This window comes from Apteryx rowi, unplaced genomic scaffold, assembly GCF_003343035.1.
Source record: "Apteryx rowi isolate R43461 unplaced genomic scaffold, aptRow1 scaffold_29, whole genome shotgun sequence".
In the NCBI taxonomy this organism is placed as follows: Eukaryota; Metazoa; Chordata; class Aves; order Apterygiformes; family Apterygidae; genus Apteryx; species Apteryx rowi.
The window spans coordinates 1,988,886-2,003,693 of record NW_020449307.1 but is presented as its reverse complement, the minus strand read 5'-3'; positions in this window follow the sequence as shown (position 1 = coordinate 2,003,693).

Below are 14,808 nucleotides of genomic sequence, written 5' to 3'. Positions count from 1 at the left end.
CATGACACTTTGGACTAGAATAATGGAAATGCGGTGAAATTAATTCAAAGCGCAAAACACAAATGGATGAGCCTGTCACTAACATCCAAAATACCTACTGTAAGTGGGATCTCATCACTGGGAAATCACTGAGAAATCATGAGTTGATGGTAGGGCAGCTGTGAGACACCAGCCTGGGGAGTTGTGAGGTTATCTTCAGCTACACCAGGGGCAGTATTTCTGGGAGAGTTAGGGATGTATTAAAATGAAGTATCATGACCTGGTGGGCTGATCTGGTGGTTCACTACTGCCTTAAAAAGGGAGACATTAGTCTCTTACCCTTTCCCTGCTCTCGGGCATGTGGTCCCACTCTCTCGTGCACTCATGTGCTCTAGCTTTCCTCAGATCCTTCTTACAGTATTCTGCAGCCTGTCAATCCAGCCTCCTGTCATTTTTGGTAACCAATGAAAAAAACAATGTTTTTGCTGAGTTAATAAGCTGAATCCATTTGTGGAGGGATCCAGAGAGACCTGGATCTGCCACATGACAAACAACAAGAGCATATAGCTGGGAACAGAGGTGAGGAAAACAGAAAGGAATAGGTCCTTCACCTGTTGGGAAGTGGCTGTTAGATCACTGCATCTCATTTTGGGGAAAATGCTGTCATAATGTCTTTGACTAAGGCTATGGATAGGTGCTCATCTGAAACACTGCATACACTGTGATGTCTACACAGGGATGGGACAGCTTTTGTTAAGTGGTGGTATCTTTGCAGAGGACCCAGAGAGGGCAGGGTGTTCAGACCCTCTCAGAGCAGACATGCTCTTAGAAAAGTCAGAGGTTGGGGCTTGCTTGCCAGTTGAACAATTTATACTGCCAGGTGCCAGCCTTTGTGAGAGAATTATTCTCAGAAGGCCTAGGCTAGATCTCCAGTCTGAGATAGGAACTCATCAAGGAGCAGCAGACAGCACCCTACCTCCAGGGATCGCTCAGACTCCCCAGATACCTTATAGTCTCACTTGCTGTGCACAGCTGCTGCAAACACCATTATGTGGTGTTATATGGTCCTTTCTGTAAACTTAAGGGTTTTTTTCCCCCAGTTATTCCTACTGAAAAACTGGTCCAGAACCTGATTCCTCTACTGGATAAAAATCTTCTGATTTCCAGCCTAATTGTATTCAAGACCAGTGTACACAGGGGATCAAGCAAACTCAACAGTAAAACAAGAGACCATGCAATTAGCAAGAACATATGGTGAGGCTCTTAGTTACAGTGTTGGAGGCAAATGGTCAYGAGGAAAACAAATACAAAATGCAATTCTACTCAGAGATGGCAACCAAACTCCAGTACCTAGACCCCCCAAGACACTTTTCAGCTGCCAAGAATCACGAATTCCCAGAAATGCCCTGCCTTCCAAATGACTCCCTGATTTCCATTTCTGCTCCTATTTCTGCTGTTGTAGCAGCTTCAGAAGCTGAGACCTAGTTTTCATCCAGTAGCCCCTCCCTGGGCATCCCTTCAGCATCAGGAACTTTCATCTCACCTTACAGCCACTTATCCATCTTCGTTAGAGGGGCTCTGGTACATGTGACACAAATGTAAACAATCTTGATGACTCTCTCAGGATCCAGATCTGGTATATTGACAGGGATCGCGTCACCATTGCCCAGTGTGCAGGTGATCGGTCCGCACTAGCCATGCCATGAAGTGCTCTCTCCCCTTGCAGATGCTCCCTTATTGCTATGCCAGAAGTTGGTGGTTCTCAGCATCCTTCCAGGGGCACCCAAGGGGATGCAGCACAGAGGTGAGGGGTACCAGGGATACAGCTCTATAAAATGCCACAGGCAGTGGGTAGGCACAGATTCTGTGAAGCTTATGATTTCCAGCAGGTTGCCAACTTTCTATAAAGACTATCCATTATTAATAAAAATGGCAGCAGACATGGCCATGAAATGCTGCTTGAAAATGCTTTTCCAACAACTGTTTTCACCTTTTCTGGAGCCTCCTTTCTGAGGTTTCTTCCCTCCCCCCAATCTTTCTCTTTGTTCCTGAAAAAAAGAATTAGTCATTTGTGGAAATATCTTCAAAGAACCATTGCCATTTTAATTTCGACTTCTGCATTTATACCATAACTCACTCTTTTTGCTTTGGAGAGAGTGATTTATATCCATGGCTGAAAGTTCAAATTTTGGGTTGGGGCTATGTGATTTGGGCTGCATTGGCATTGCAGTATTTTGACTTTGTGGATTTTTTAAAACATAAAATTCTTTTGACTTGACAGGCCTAAAAAGGGGGGTAATGGCACCCAAGTGCTTTTATCTCTTCTCTTACACGATTTCAACAATAATACAATAATTTTCATTTTAAAGTGCACTAATGCCATTTTAATCATTTATTGGGCAACTAATGCAATATAAAGGAAAGGATGAAATGGAATATTTGTGGCTGCAGAGACAGATATCATTATTCAAGGGTAGAAGCATGTGAAAGGGTAAAGGGGGTTTAAAGAGATACTCTTTTGTTGTACTTAACACTGATAAATGACATACAAATCAGGATAACAGGGCAGAGCTCCTGTCAGGGAGACAATGATAAATGTGGAAGCTGGGACAGAAAGGTCCACTAAACAGAAATCTGTATATGACATGTTGTACATTTGATAGACTCATCTGCATGGCCTGACTAATCCGCAAAGCGTTCCCCTTCTCTTGCATTATGGCCCTCGAGCCCATCATATACAATCATTCAGCTCATGTTTGCTTTCCCATTTTCATATGGCAGCAAAGATCAATTCCCCTTAATCAGAGCAATGCACAAGGCTAAAAACAGTGAGGAAAACAGTCTTGTACAAATATAATTGATATCTATTTAAGGCTAATCATTATATAATATGAAACAAAAAGCAAACAGACCTTATCTATTATTACTGCTGTCTCAAAAAAGAAATCTCCTTCCTTTTAAGAAAATGCCCAGCATCAGCCTGATGGTAGAAAAATACCCTTTTAAGAGAAAACAAAATCCCCAATTATATCTTCTTTATGAACAAAACAGAAAATCTGTGATTCATGCATTAAAACTTCATACATCCCATGCCCCCAAGCAACATGACCCATACTTCTCAAATGTCCTCAGCGTCAAAGAGGAAGACAGAGGAGCGGAGACAGCCATAAAAGGCATTCACATCCTCAAGAAGCAATTTTAACAGTTCACAAAGAAAAAAAAAATCCCAAGAATACACTCATGCAACATTCACTGTACCTTCTTAACAGATGACTAAGGCTTGTACTTTCAATAGGAGGAATGTGCATGAAGGGATAAGTGTGATATCAGGTAAGAATATAAAGGAAGATTGAATCAAAGTAATTCAGCAAGATTGAAGGAAGATTAGAGGCTGATGGTCAGTCCCTTTTGGATTTCTTTAAGCATATAGACATTTTTACTGGCATGTACTTCCAGTCTCACTACGTGCTGGGAGTCTGACAGATGTAGTATTGAGTTGCCAAGTTCTAGGTGGGAACACTTTCTACATTACAGCAGGTTATGAACATAAGTGAGTATCAGCTCATACCTTAGGTGCAGCTACTGTACGTACGCCTATGGGTGCCAATATGCATTGACGCACTCTGAGAAGAGGTAGGTCACAGGGACAACATCGAAACATGGATTTCAAAGCTGCCCAGCTTCAAATCTGTGAGTCTTGGGGCTTGGACTGCAGTTCAGAGCTACCTTACAATACACTGGCCTCATTCGTGACTTCCCACTTCTCGTACAATCCTGGGGAGTGACATACCAAGTGCAGAGGCACATCTGCTCTCCATGCCACAGCCATCTCTTGCTCAGTGAATTTGGGATTGTGAAAGAGAATGGGACAGAACCTAGTCTCCCTTCTCCAGCACTGTGMAAGGGAGACAAAAAGAGACAGCAAACGTGAGTATATGTTTCCTTTTCTGCTGAAAACTCCCTCTTCCAAGGTCTACTGGAATTGTGCCAGGGATCAAAGATAGCACTGTCAAAAATGTTGTGTAGGGAAAAAATGTTGTACAGGGACATAGGGCTTCCATATAGTGGATTTTGCTTTCCAAGCAGTCAGTCAGTTCAGGAATGGGTTCTCCAATCTATCCTGCAGAGTAAAGGAGGGCAGAGGCCATCTCTGCAACCCAGCAGCTGGGGAGAAACCCCAGCGATGGATCCCTGCAGGGTTGGTCAACCCCAGAACCGCTCTTGTCGGTTGTCCATGCAGGAAGAATAAGACCCATAGATTTTAACACAACAGGGGCCTGGTCCATTGGGGCCAGGGAGCTGAGTGCCCTCAGACAAGCTGCAGAGTCTGGGTGAACCTTCTCCTTTTAATCTTATGCAGAAAAGATCTCCTTAAATAAATTCTAGCATATCTGGGGCCACTGCTTCATAGATGCTATTTTTAGTATTAATATAAAGTGGCCTGAACACTGTAATGACCTGCTAACGGCCTCTGCTACTATACATTCATCTCCTTAGCCTCTAGATCTGATGTGTGCTCCCTATACTAGAGGCAGTGGGAAGGAAAGAGTGCACTTGTTTTTAATGAGACTTTTCTCCTCACTGCAGCTCAGTAACACTGGCTCTTGCCGTGAGAAGGGCTTGTCTACCCTCACATTTGCACATGTACTCCAGGCATACTCTGCATAGCATCAGTACTGCAAAGTCAGTAAGCAACAAGGGTTCATACACTCATCAAAGGGCCTACAAAATACCCCGGCGCATGGATCCATTTTCATGATATGTTACCTTGATGCAGCTTCGCTCTGAACAGATTGATTTGGGAAGGAAAGAGGGAGAAGGGAGGAATATAATATGCTATCCCCCACATGCTGCTTTCTGTCTTAACTTGTCACCTTTTGTAATGCAAGTAACAGCTAGCATCACGATGCAGAAATCTCCCGCGAGTCACTGGAATCAAGCAGCGTATTAAAATAACAGACTTCACAATCATGATTTTGAAAGAATGATTATTACAAGAGTTTCTCCAACTAAATTGCATTTCTACTATTGAATCTGAATATTGATTTCAGCAGTGGAAAAGTTGGCCCTTTGGAATGGAATGAATGAAAAATATGCTGCATTTCCCTTTTTTCTGTATTACAGTACCTTTTTGGTATTGAAATAATAAAAAGGGGTAGTTTTTTAAGTGTTAGCTGTTTATTATGTATACCTTGTTTCTTCATCTCATTCCTTTAATTTTTCAACAAAAAAAGAAGAGCTGAAATAAACTCTAGGGGGATTCTTTTGAAGAAGAAAAGTGTATTCAATAGTAATGTAAAATGCAAATTAAATATTTGTTCAGTGTTTAGTTATTCCTTGGAGACTAAAAGAAATTCTTCATCATGACCTCTATGCTGACCTTCACATCAAATTAGAAACTTTTAGTGTTTATGTGGAACCATGTACATTGTCCCTATAAGCAATTGTAAAGAAGAAATGGCTATTTTACAGCAATTGCAATTTGTTTCAAGGATCTGTATTCATTTTGTGAAATATCTGCTCAGTGAAGACTACAATTTACCTTTTTACAATTTCATTTAATGATCTGACATTTGAGACACTTCCTAATTAATTCTGTCTCTGCCTAAGCCAGCTGTGATAAATATAACCTGTGCATACAGCATTACATTGTCGCGTTTAGAAAATATATCCAATAAGAAAAGGTGAAGCTTCCATGATAGGAGGTTCATATCAAGCGTGTTGTAAACCATGAAACTCTTATTGTTAATCTGAAATAGCTACTGTACTAAATAGCTAGCAGGAGATGCTGCCCCAAATAACAGTGGAAGTATATCCTGCTTAGTTCTTCACAGAACATTTCTAACTAGCAGTAAAAGTTGTTTTTTAGCACACTCAAGCAGTTACTTCTGAGCTTGGCATTTGTAGGATGGTTGTTTACAGAGAGCTCACTAACCAAAATAGTTCTCATATCAAATCCAGTCACACGGAAGCGGTCGTTGTGAGGAAATTTGGCAGCAAAGTAGTGTGTATAATCCCCCTCATAAAATACAGGTTTCAGTCTCGGACAAAGACGGAAGGTGGGCTGTATCACATCGCTGCCTCAACCAAGGGATACTTGGGTTGAAAAGATAATGGTACAAAAATGGTTGACTGCAAATCAGTGAGTGATAATTTTTAAAGGGGCTTTAAAAGCAGTAGCTGAGACACCTGTTAACACTTATGATTTACAGCGCCCGTTGCACTACCTTGAAGAGCAGACTCTGTTAATGGTGTACATCCAGCCAAAGAGATTACTTATTAATCAACAAATGGAAAAGCACTTTTAAATCTGACAAACATTTCCTGATACTGCCCTAAAATCATGCACTACGAGTTCAAGCTTTCTCCTTGTATTTTTACTTCCATAGAAGTATTCCAAGTTTTTCTCTTTTAGTTTGATAAAATTAAACAAGGAATGTGAAAGGGCAGTGTTACGTGCCACAAAAGTTGTGTGTTGTTTTTCTTCTCAAGAAGCAAAAATTCTCCAGAATAAGATATGACACATCCTCAGCTAGTCATTATTTGCTATATAACAGAACATGCTGTGGAGGAAATAGCAATTGTAAAAACTGAAATAAGTTTAATAGTTTTAAGTTTTCGTTTCTATGGTGACTTAATAAATATTCTCTCCAAGATAAATTTAGATACTCAGGAACATAAATGTTTCCTGCCTTCTGTCTCAGACAAAAATAGAATCCTATTTACACTGGGATACAAATTTAGTCACATCATCGCCACTTTCTTGAGTGACTGTTATTGTTACAGAAAAGTAGTGAAAATGATGGCCATAAACATTAGTTTATTTAGCTGAGAAAAAAATTGTGATTTGGCAATCATGGTTGGCCTGGCAATAATGGACGTAGATCTGATAAGGAAAAGGAAAGGGATATTCTGCAGCTCTCAGGAGCTCCAGCGTGAGACGACGGCAGCTTTGCTACAGACATCACTCCTGAAACACGCAGCGGCAAGAGGAGCAGCCCGGCCATCAGGGACGACTTGTCTGCCTAAACGTGTCCATTCCTTACGACTGTGCTATGCATGGTCGAGGCCTGGTGTGGCAGCCTCAGCGTGTGTGAGCCAGCCCCACTTCAGCCACGAGTGCTCTGCAAATTGGGATTTGCAGGAACAGGCCCTGTGACGTCCGTTGTGTGAAGTTTTGAGCTTTCATGGTAGTCCAAAGTGACACGACGGCATTTTTGCCTTGCTTACTTTTCCTCTTGTATTTGTGGAATGAATAACTTTAGGTCATGTTGGGTCTTTGATTTTTAACCAGAAATAATGTTTAACCAGAAATAATGTTTAACCAGAAATGACTTCTCTGTTTGGAGGAGTTATTCCATTTGAGAGGCAGCACAAGTGAATGGGCCCTGGAGGCTTTCATGCAGGTTACAACTGTTTTCGGTTTTGTAGTGGAGGTGTCCCTCCAGTGGCTTCTCAAAAAACTGCAGCATTAGAAAGGAAGTGATATTTTATAGTGCTGAATGAAATCAGGTGCTATCATGTCTCCCGAAGCTAACAACATTCCTTATTACCTTAGAAAAAATGTAAATATCAGCTGGATGAATTAGGCAAAGTGAGGCTGACGTTCACTTGTCCTGATGGCATTCAGAACTATCAGACTGGTAAGAAGTGTCAGCATGTTTTTCTGTTTAATGAAAAAGAACTATTACTATTTTTATTACCTGATTGTGTATTGACATCTACCCAGTTCTTGGAGTCTTAATAACAAACCCCTGAATACAATTTTTAACCCAAAGAGTTTATTATCTAAGTGTAAGAAAAAATATACAGGAAATATGGGGAATCATGAAAAAATATTTACTTAGCATAATATACTCTTGTAGTCTGTGTAATGTCAAAGGTTTTTTTTCTTAAGCCTTATGGCAAAGGTGAATTTATAGAAGAGCTTTGAAGGCAGGTAATAATGTAGCTTTGTGGCTGTTTGCAGGATGTCTATCCCAAGCCCGAGGGCCTGATGGAAGAAAGGTGCTTGCCAGAAAATTTAACAAGCGGATGATGGCACCAGGCGGGGAGAAACCACCTCGACAGGGAATGAAAGCTGGTGTGTAAGGTGGGGAACCAGCCAAGATGGGCCCTGAGAGCAAAGGCAAGAAGTTTATGTTCAATACAACTGAGAAAAAGATGTCAGTGAAGGCCTGGGAAAAGAGGAGTGAGAGGTGATCCAGTGAGAGCGTGACTTTTGATACATCCTTGGATAGGACCAGGGTAAGGCTGCATTTCTCAAGGGCAAAGGAGAGGAACCTCCAATAATCTAGGTACAAAACAACAAGTCCCCAGTGTACATTGCTGGGAAAGGCTGGCTGTTGGGGAAGTCAGCCAAGCAAGAAGCAGTGAGCTTTTAGGTACTCACAGCTCGGCTAAATCCCAGCTAATATGATGGCCCATTTAGCAGTCTTTGTGCCAGGCATTGCCATGGCTAGGAAAGGATGTGGAAAGGAGGGGACATTGCGAGGAGAGACTAAAAACTAAACTGAAACCAATGGCTGAATATCCACAAGGACATGCCAGGATTTTCGTCTGGACAGCAAAGGCAGGAGTCAGCTCCTGATTAGGACACAGACCTCTAGGTGTCTGCCTGGGTGGCTGGTGTCTTGGGCCCCGTTACAGTCAGGGTCAGTCTGGCCAGTGGAGCCCAGAGGGCAATTTGGCCACCCAAAGGCACGTGCTTACTTTGGGCTGAGCTCAATTTTTTTTTAATTGTTCTGTACAAGCTGAGTGAGGATTTTTGGAGTCCTAGATGGACTTCCTTGAAAGGTAGCTTTTTCTGTTTGTGGATTAGATCTAACCAGACAATTTAAGTGAGAGATGCTTTTTATCCTCATCACAGCATGGCCCATCACAAAACATGCGAGCGCAATTCAGTCCACAGTTCAGCAAGGCACATAAATAAATGTGTGTGTAACTAAAAGATTTGTCCCATCCGAATCCAGGAAACAACTCACACACTTAAATTCATGTAAACACTTAACTTCTTTTTACCAGAATCACAGAAAATAATTCATTCAAGTACTACCAGGAAGCAGAGCATAAGTCTCTTCCCCAGTGTCACTGACTTTTAAAGCAGTCAAATTTTTACCATTTAACATTAAAATGTAAGAAGTGTTGCGGTCTTTATTTTTGGATGTGGTTTTACTTCGCTATAGAGCTGCTTAATTCTCTGCCATATCTGGAATGACATTTGCCATGGATGTCAGCCAATGTGTCTGTGAAAGTTTTTCTGGTTCCCTGGAAACCTTCCCTAACATCCCACCCCGCCTGAGGTTTAGACAATGACATATCTCAGTGTTACATACTTCCCATGCTTCGGTTCTGAAAGGATTTTTATTTTCCCCTTTGCACATGAAGACCTGGCATATCCTCGATCTGCTTTTGAGACATTCTTGAAATAGTCGAGATGCTCGGTATTTAAGAGAAATATTTATTTTACAGTTCACAGCCATGGGCAGCTGGCCTGCCTCAGAGCCCATTGACTCCATTGGGAACTGGCCCAGGCCAATACCGGCTGCTTTGCACCGGCCAACACATACACGACTGACTGAAAGCGTAAACCTGGGAACTGAAGGAATTGTGCCACCAGCTAATAAAAAATGAGCTTATGTAGATAATACAAAAAAGAAGGATGTTTAGCCTGCAATTTTAAGAGGATTTACCTTCACCCAAGCCTTAAACGGTTTAGAGAGCCACTGAAATGCAGATCTGGGCTCCAGTCCAGCACTCCCTGGGAGCAAAAGAGGAGACACATATCACTATCACTGGGACCAGGCTCCAGCCGCAGAGACCCCAGCAAAGGCTCCGCGGCGCCTGTGACATTGCTTCCAAAGGGAGGGCATTCAGCACGAAAGCGCCAAGTCCAGCAACGAAAACAGGAATACAAGTTGTTTTACTGTAAAATAAAACATGTAGTAACCACTTCATAAGAACATTCTTCAGGCTCTTTCTCCATGTAGACAGTTCCTCAAGTGCTTCCTCGGGCTATATCAGCGACATTTCCAGCAGCTGGCTTTTCGCATTGTCTCCTCTTTGCAGAGCAGCTGTTCCTTCCAAAATAAGTGGGTTACTTCTGCTGGCATTTTTCCTTTTATATGTACAATAACACAGGTAGCACAATACCAAACAGATGCAACGTATGATATCCATAAACTATAACAGCAACATCTCTCTCAAGCCCAGGGGGGTTACTTAATTCATCAGCTTTAATGAGTGTTCAAGCAGTTTATGGCATGTACTGATTCATGCCATCTAAATGTGACTATGTAACTAATATCATATAATTCTTTTTAAGCAAAAAAACCTATGGTCTCATGCAAAAAAATGGCATCTGTGCTACACTGAGGGCTCATGTTTTGGCAAATAAATTTGGTTAGGATTTAGGCTAGTGGTTTTAAATAAAATCTTCTTATACTAAAAGCAAGTTTAACGCTTTCTAATATTAGTTCTGCTCCTGTGCTGTGTCAATAAGAAGGGGCCAAGACAGTGCAAAGAATAACTAGCTTCCATAAGAAACCTAGTGGACAGATTTGGAGGTGTAATGCCAACGGGGTGACTTTTATTCCCTATTTGTGAAATCTGTAAGCAGTTCTTAGTAATAAAGGATATACATAACAAATTACAACTAAAGAGAAGAGACAGCACGAGACTTGAATTAATAATATAGTGATTTCCAACCAAGTGTCAAGGTCAAAGAGCATTTGATAGCAAAATCAGCAGCCATTATTTTCACGTGCCTATGTCTTGTCCACAACCATACATTATGCTGAAATAGCTGTGTATGCATCACTAATGGACTGAAGAGAGCTTCTGGAAGCGCTCCAGAAGTACGTTATAAAAAGCAAATCACAGTTGGGAAGTGACAAATTTCTGGATTCTTTTAAGTTTTTAAAATATGAGTGGGTTTTCTTGGGGAGGAAGAGAAGTGTCAGTAAATTATTTCCCAGGTGTCAGAATTATTCTCTTGAAATAATTCAAGGAAGGCAGTATTGCTCTACAAAATCCCAGTTGGGAGAATTTTTAAAACAGGAAAACTAGACAAGGTAGGGGAATTATGGTCACTTTCCTTACAATATAGAACTATATACATGTGTTTATTTTAAAAGCTTATCTTTAGTGCCAGTCATAATAAAATGCATGAAGCTAAATGTATAAACTTGTAAAGATACAGACTTCACTTGGAATGTATATTAATGGATTCTGTGCTGCAGAATACAGCCATATGTCGATCAACAGCATCCTGGAATACCATTTTTTAGTATATTTAAATATTGAGGCAATTGTATTTAGGAGTCTTGAGGTTAATCTTAGTTTCAGAATAAATTCCCTTTTTTCAGGTGGGTAAGTAAGTCACTTATGATCAGATTTGTAATCATAGCTTGGGCACCTGCTACCTAAAGGAGGCACTGAGCACCTTAGGGAATGGCATCATGATAAGGTAAACCGACCTCGCATGGTGCAGTAAGGGAAGGGGCTAAGAAAACCCACTTCTACATGACTTTCTCCTATGGGAACTCTTTACTGAAGTCAAGGCTACTGTTTTTTACAAAAGGCAATGTGCAGTCCATTGCACACTGCTCCTGGACTGCAGGCATGGTGCACGCCAATCCTGGCATTGGGTACATTTGCTGGTCGAAGCTTTCCTACTCTGTATGAAATCCTTGACTAGATATTTAAAGACGCCCAGTTACTCTCCTCCCTCCAAGCCTTGTGGGCAGAAGACAATGCTCTGAAGTCCCCTGGGCAGTTATTACATCCCAGGAGAGGATTTTTTTCTGTTAAGCATAAATTAAGGCCATCCTTAGGCACATGGGCCTTTCATGGTAGGCCCTGAAGGTGAAAATGGGCAACAAGCTTCACCTTAGTGGCTAAGAAAAGGTAGTCAAGTGCTCCACAGATACAGTGGTTGTGTGCCTCTCCGCACTGCAGAACACGTACGGGCGCTTAGGGAGACCTCCAAGCAAAACCTGAGGAGGCTACAGATTTAGGACACTGTCAGGTTTAGCCAAGGAAGGGTGGCAGCAGAAGGCTGGGTGGGTAAACTTTGAACTTTGGCATCAGAACTGCATTTTCATCTCTTCGTGTCTTGCCCACAGAAAGGAGACAACACTTTTTCCCTAGCTGACAGCAGAGTGGCAAAGATAAATCTAGAAAATGAGAGAGAGTTATTACAGCAGCAAACGCTTTATAACTAAAAGCTAGACAGAGATGGACACAATGGCAACAGAATTCAAAGCTGAAAGAAAAAGGAAATTCTGTCTGTTCAGGAATTAATAATTTGTAGAAGAATGGGTAAAAGGGCCAGAAATATAGACTCCAAATTAAAACTGTATTTTTTCTCCTGTAGGAAGAAACTGGTTAAAGACCCAAGCCAGACTTGGAGTGGGGGCTGAATCGCCATGTGACAATGAAGGAACAGTCACCAAACACACACGGCACCGGCAGGTCTGAAGAAAAACAAGTGAAGATGCCCAGTTACGCTGCCCTGGCATAGTTTACTCCAAGCTGAACACAGGAGCCCTAGAATAGGTAAGGCCAGGGACCTGCCAAATGTGGGCGAGCTGGTCTGGGCCCCCCGAGAGCTGCCACCAGCCCAACCTGAAAAGCTGCAGCGATGAACGAGAGCTGGCTGCAGCCGGACAGAGCCAGGAGGAGACAGGGCCTGGAGGGACCTCGTCAGCGCGGAAGAGGACCAGAGCTGCGAGGCGACTTGTGCCGGAGCAATGCTATAATTACGACCCCACTTCACACCAACAGTCAACCCCACACTTTGGGAAAGACGCAGTTTGAAAAGCTGAAGGTTCAGTGAGACCTTGGATTTTAACAGAGAGTCATTTATTTGGAGCCCATTAAGAATTTGCCCAGTTTCTCTTACTTGTAAATAGAGTAGCAGTGTCCTACAGCAGTGGGAAGCAGGCTCAGCCTAGCACTGTGCAAACAAGCTTATGCAATGGTCTCCTGGTGGAGGCTGTGCTAATGTGAGCTCACTCGGAGCATGCCTGGTATTTTTGGAAGCCTGAGGAAATTCAAAATAGCTGCGTGCTGATGTGTCTGGGGATCAGGAGCCCGGGTCAGACAAGATTTAGGAGGCAGGATCCGTGGTAGCAGGTCACACGGCAGCAAGCAGTTGCTTTCAGCTCTCCTGCGTCAGGCAGTGTCCAGGACCTGTAGTGGCACCCTCATGCACACAAACAGGCAGTATTGCCTGGATTTTACTGGTGTCCTGCCACCAGTACGTATAATCTGCTGTAGAGTTACCAAGCAAAATACAAGCTCTTTGGCACAAAAAAACAAGATAAAATTTCTTGATGCTGACTGTGGGAGGCTTGGCCCTTCCAGGTGAGTTTTCCTCTGCCTAAGGCTGGTCCTCTGTAGGTCCTTCAGAGCAGCCCCCTCATCACTAGTGATGCCCTTTCCTTCTCACAGGCAGGCCAGCTCACTTCCAAATTCAGCTGCATCATGCATGGCTCTTCACAGAATCAACTAAATGTGTATGTGCTTCAGACTGCCTTTGGGGTCACTGTGCTCAGCGGAGCAGTTTTGTAGTTGTTAAGACCGATGGACCTCGAAGGAGGAAGCAGGTGCTGGTTCCACTGGACAGCCCTCACTTTAGGGACTGTATTGTATGTATTTTTCTTCCAATCTTTGCAGCAACTGGAAATGAAAAAAAAAAAAAACACTTTCTGTTTAACTTACTGTAAAAATCCAGTCCGTGTGTGCTTTGATAGGAGATAGCCTAATCCTCTTCTTGCTTGAGTGGTCTCTCCAATTTCTGCTGTGGAGCTGACAAGTCCCTTCGGATTTATGGTAAGGGGCTTTTTTAGATGACTTTTTTTTTTTTTTTTGCTTTTGCGTTACTGATTTTACCTCAGGGGAAATCACTGAGATTTTTTTTCCAGAATAAATAGCTTCTCCTTGCTTATTTAGATAAACAATCTAATTCCATTAAATGTAGCTGTTGTTGGGGCCTGTTTAAAGGCTCCTCYTTCTGCGCTGGATTCTGCTCTGAGTTCTTATATAGCATCTTTTTACAACAGTAGTGGCCTGGACAGTTGCATTAGGTTTGTCTATCAAGCAGGAAAAATATCTGGACTCCTCAGAGAGGACAGTTGAAGGATCTGCTCCACTCTAGCGTCTGGGTCAGGTCCTGCATGCTGAGGGCAGGCAGAGCTGAAGGAAAGCCAGGAAAGACTCTGTTACATGGCTGCTGCATTTACCCACTCCCGGAAAGTCAAGTACCTGCAAAAGGGCAGGTCACAAACACAGAAGATAAACATTTGCAGGCATTGAGTAGCCTTCCTGAGATGGACGTGGTCAAATTTTCCTCTAAATCAAGAAGGTATCTTCCTAAAGCCCTGCTCTGTGTCACATCCGGGAGTGCAGGAACTGCTGGATAAAGATTTATAGGCTGAAATATGCCAAAGGGCAGAAATGTGTTGCTATAACAATTCACCCAATTTCAATTTAATCTGTTCAGCTTTGTTTTCTCTTGACAAACATGGGATCAACTAGTTACATTATTTTGCTGATAGCTCTGGATGGAAGCAAAATAAAAGTCCTTATCGCTGGGAAAGCCCTCAGATACAGCTGTGGTTGTACAAATACTCGCACTTCAAATACAACCAGGCAAACGAAGAGGACCTTCACCAGGAGCTGCTGCTGCGCYGGCCGAAGGGTGGAGCACAGCACAGCCAGTCGTGCCCAGCTCTGTTTCCTCTGTGCTGAGATTTAAGGGAGAGGGAGAAATATGTTGTCTCGTTATTGGTCCTGTAGGCTTGAATTTCTTTCTTATAAGCTGCA